Source organism: Tamandua tetradactyla, chromosome 17, assembly GCF_023851605.1.
Source record: "Tamandua tetradactyla isolate mTamTet1 chromosome 17, mTamTet1.pri, whole genome shotgun sequence".
Lineage (NCBI taxonomy): Eukaryota > Metazoa > Chordata > Mammalia > Pilosa > Myrmecophagidae > Tamandua > Tamandua tetradactyla.
Window position 1 is genome coordinate 69,206,355 of NC_135343.1, and position 4,850 is coordinate 69,211,204.

General features: G+C 37.5%; 1 pseudogene; it reads right to left on the reverse strand.

Annotated features, from left to right (window-relative positions):
• Nucleotides 1-283: 283 nt before the first annotated feature.
• On the reverse strand, nt 284-1,573 carry LOC143661737 (large ribosomal subunit protein uL3-like; annotated as a pseudogene).
• Between the last annotated feature and the right edge of the window lie 3,277 nt (nt 1,574-4,850).

Genomic DNA, 4,850 nt, shown 5'->3' on the forward strand with positions numbered 1-4,850 from the left:
ATTTTGAAATATCTCTTTTCTCTATGATAATACTCCTTTTCTTAAAGTCTACTTTGGTCTTAATTTAATCATGCCAGCTTTCTCATGATTAATGTTTGCATAGAACATCTTTTTATGACCTTTAATTTCACACCTTATCTCTGCCTTTTCACTTAACATGTGCATAGTTGGATGTTGCTCTTTTTTAATCCAATCTGACAACCTCTTCCTCTCAATTGTAGTATTCCATCCATGTATTTTTTTTTTATTGAGACCCCACCAGTTGCACAATCAGCTCCTAACATTAAGCTCCTTCTTCCTTTGCAATTTGGTCTTTCTTACGTAGTCCCATGAATGCCTTTTCCTCCTCCTTGGTCTGGAAGCAGCCATGGGCAAACTTGGAGGTGGTGTTGATGAACTTGACGTCGATCTTCCCCCGGGCCCGATGTTTGGGCTGGACCACAAGGGCTTGCAGAGGGCGAGCACTCACTTCTTGGTCCCTACCACACAGCCTTTCAGCATGACAAAGTCATTGGTCACCTTACCACAATGGACAAAACCACCCAGAGGGTTGATACTCTTGTCAGATGAGTTATAGTCAGTGCAGGTGTTGTTTTTGATCAGTTTATCATCCTTGATGACACAGCCCTGGCCAATCTTGTGGATCTTCTTGTTGATCTCAGTGCAATGGCGATAGCCTTTCTATCCAGCCCAAGCCACAGAAAAGGCCACATGGGCAGGATGCCATGCCCCAGTAGAAGCAACCTGGTGTGGCTCTCAGTGGGTCTTGTGAGGCAGCTTCTTAGAGTGCCAGCAGGTGGTGACACCTTTGTAGCCATCTTATCTTTTTTGTTGTTGTTGTTGTTGTTTTTGTTTTTTTACATGGGCAGGCACCGGGAATCGAACCCAGGTCCTCGGGCATGGCAGACAAGCATTCTTACCTGCTGAGCCACCATGGCTTGCCCGCCATCTTATCTTGCCTGAACACTTGACTCAAAGGCACTTGCTACTCCAGCCTGTCACAGGCCCAGTCCAGCTTCTCAGCCACAGTGCCTCCATTCACCTCGATCTCCAACAGAGAGGAAGCAGGTGCCTCTGGGTGTGTGCTATGACATGGATGACCTGGGGGTACTTTTTCATGCTGCTGAAGTCCTTCTCCAGCTGTTTCTTGCCATCATCATTCTGCCACTTCTTGCAATGTTGGTGAAGACCTTCTTCGTAGATTTATACCAGTTCTTGCAGAAGCATTGTTTGCACTCATCACTGATATGGTCAGCAAAGATGGTCTTGAAGGTATGGAAGCCACAAGGGGTTTCCACATAGCCCACAATGCCTATGACCACCACAGGTGGTGTCTCCATGATGGTCACTGCCTCCACAACTTCCTTCTTGTTTACCTTGGATCCTGGCCTATCAACTTCTCACATGATATGGGTCATGCTGGCCTTGTAACCCAGGAAGGCAGTGAGGTGGGCAGGTTTGGAAGAGTCATCCCTGGGGAACCTCTGCACCTTCCCATGGTGCCAGCTGCTGCATTTCCAAGGCAAGAAACCCAGGGCACCATGTCTGAGACAGAGAACTTCTTGTGGGACATTAGGTTGCTGAGTGCCACCAGTAGAACCATCCATGCATCTTTAATGCAATTATTGATATGGTTGTACTTAGGTCTACCATTTTTCTATTTGTCTTTTATTTATCTCAGGTTCTGGTCTCTCTCTTATTGCCCTGTTTTGAAATAAAACTACATTTTACTATCTCATATTGAATTCTATATTGCCTTTTTAAGCTATACTTCTTGAATTTTCAGTGGACCTTTTTGGAACTATAATAGCTCTCTTTACAATAACACAATCCAAGCTGACTGTTATCATACAAATTTTATCTATATACATCATAAAACCCACAACTCAGGGTTATATATATTTTTTAATTTAAAAATTCCCTCTAAATAAATTGAGAGAAGAAAATGTACACATCCTGTCTTTTATATTTGCCCATATTTTTATCTTTTCCAGTATTCTTCCTTCCTTCTGGTGTCCTTTTCCTTTAGCATTTATTGTAATGCAGGTCTCCTGAAAATTAACTCTTGACAATTTTTGTTAGCCTCTAAATGTTTTATTTCACTTTCATTTTTGAAGGATAGTTTCACTGAATATAAAATTCTGAAATACTTTTCTTTAGCGTTTTAAAGATATGATATTTTTTTGTTTTTGTTTGATTTATTTCATTTTGAATTCTTTCATCCTTCATTTTTTTTCTGATAAGAAGTCAATAATTGTTTGAATCATTTCCCCTTTTATGTAATGTTTAGTTCATCTTCGCCTGATTGCAGGATTTTCTTTTTATCTTAAGATTTCAGCATTTCGCCTGCTATGTTGCTAGGTGTGACTTTTTTTTAAATTTTTGTCTTGAAGTTCATTTAGATTCTTGGTTATTTCACCAATTTTGGAAATATTTTAACTATTGTATCTTCAAATATATTTTCTGCCCTATTCCACCTATTCTCTCCTGGGACATCAATTTCACGTTAGAATCTTTGGCATTCTTCCACAGACCTGTAGGGCTTGAATCACTTTTCTGCAAACATTTTACTCTCTGTTGTGAAGACTGGATGATTTCTATTGATGCGCTGTGAAGTTCACTAATTTTTTCTCTGGTCATATTCAATCTGCTCCCAGTCCATTTAGAGATTTTTTGCCTCTGTTTACATGTTTCACAATTCTAAAATTTCCGTTAAGTTATTTTTATAGTTTTTATGTCTCTGCTAAATTTCCGTGTGTTTTTCATTACATGCACATTTGCTTTTAAGGTCTTGAACATATTTGTATTTTCTATTTTAAATCCCTTGTTTACTAATTGTAACATGTGAGTCACCTCTATTAAGTTTCCATTCGCTGTTTTTTTTTCCTTCGTGTGGGTTTCATTTTTCTGTTGCTTTACACATTTAGTGATTTTCATGAGGCACTGGACATTTTTAATCATATGTGTAGAGACTCTGAACTCTGTTATGTTCCTCTGTAGAGTAACTTCTGCAACAACAGTCTGTTAGTTTGGCAGTCAGCTTTGTCTCCTCTGTGGTAGGTAGCAGCTGAAAGCTTTACTCAGTTATTGTAACTTCCAACTGCTGCTTTTTTGCTATGTCCTTTAATGTCTCCCATCATTTCATGGGAATCTAAGGATTTGTTCAAAGGTTTCACACAGATTAGTGGCTCATCTCCTTTGCAATTCTTACCACGCCAGGATTTATTACCAATTTTGTGACTACTCTGTCAGCCCCTGAAAAACTACTGGCACCTCCCACCAATGCAGCTGGGACTTTCTAGTGCCAGAAATGCTCAGATTAGGTAGAATCCCAGGCAGAAGCCCACACATTTGCACTCTAATCTGCTGTTGTCCGTCTTTCTAGGGCAAATGCTGCATCCCCATCACTATCAAATTTTTGTCTACTTTCCATATCGCTAGAGTAACTTCACATTATTGTTTGTTGTTATTGTTTGCCTTGTTTTTGTTGAGATTTTTACATTTTATCCATAGGAGGATTAATCTTACCAAATTACTCTCCATGGCCGGAAGTCAGAAATCACACTGCATATTTTAAATGTTTTATTTCTACAAATCAGATACATCTTTAATATTCAAATGATCAACAACCTCAATTCTACCATCTCTAAATATTTCAAACTCCAATAAATCTTGAGACCAACTAAAATGAAAGGAAAGTCAAAAAATAAAAACAAAACCCTGAAGGATTAGCAGGTTGAAAATCAACAATGCTATTTCATACTTCTGCCTTTAGGTGCAGAAATACAAAAATATATAAGTATTATTTAATAGCAATAAATCTGGTTTCACCCTGAAGGGAAAAAAATGACTTTACAATTTAATTGAGATATGGAATTTCTCCATTTTTTAAATTAAAAATCTAGCACTGCTTTGTCCAATAGAATGTTCTGTGATGATGGAATTGTATTATATTTATTCTGTCTTATACTGGAGTCACTAGCCACATGTGATTATTGAGCACGTGAAATGTGGCTAATATTACTAAGAACTGAATTTTACATTATATTTCAATTAAATAATTTAAAGTTCAGTAGTTACATGTGATTAATGCCTACTTTAATGGATAGTACAGGTAGAGTGCAAATGAAATAAATAAAGGATTGAAATCACCTGCAGGCAGAAGTCATTTTTATTAGATGATAGAGATTATTTTAGCATGTCTTTAAAGATTTAAAGAAATAAAGAATTCAGTGACTTTATGAAATAAAAGCAACATTTACTCATTCTTCATGTTTTTCCAAAACACTACATAAGCATTTATACTGATGCACTTTCTAAACCATATTTTTAGAACAAGAAGCAAATGACAAAGGAATGAAATGATAAAACAGATTTATTAATACATTAGCCATTTCTTCATGTAGACTATATAATAATTTATGACCTCCAAGTCAAGAATAAACTTACTTGTCCTATATTTGATTTATTATGATAGATATGAAAAAGGTAGAGTCACATCTTTCTTAGAGGTTAGGATTTAAGCTTAAGTGAAAAACAAGATGACCCAAAGGATACTTGAAAAAAAAACCAAACCTTTATACTCACTGTGGAAGAAAGTATTAATTCTCCCTAAATTCACCACAGACCATTTCCCCCCAAATTAGAACAAGTCATTGTTTCTAAGGCTAACAGTTAATACGGTTGTCTTAAAATTAGACACCAAGCTGTAGAATAGCATTTTCGGTATTTAGACAACACCAGAACCCACCTCAGAGAAGAAAGGTGGACACGTGTTATGGGAGACACGGGGAGCCGTGCCCATCAGAATCAACAGCTTCAGACCCTTGTGACACTCGCACTCTCACTCC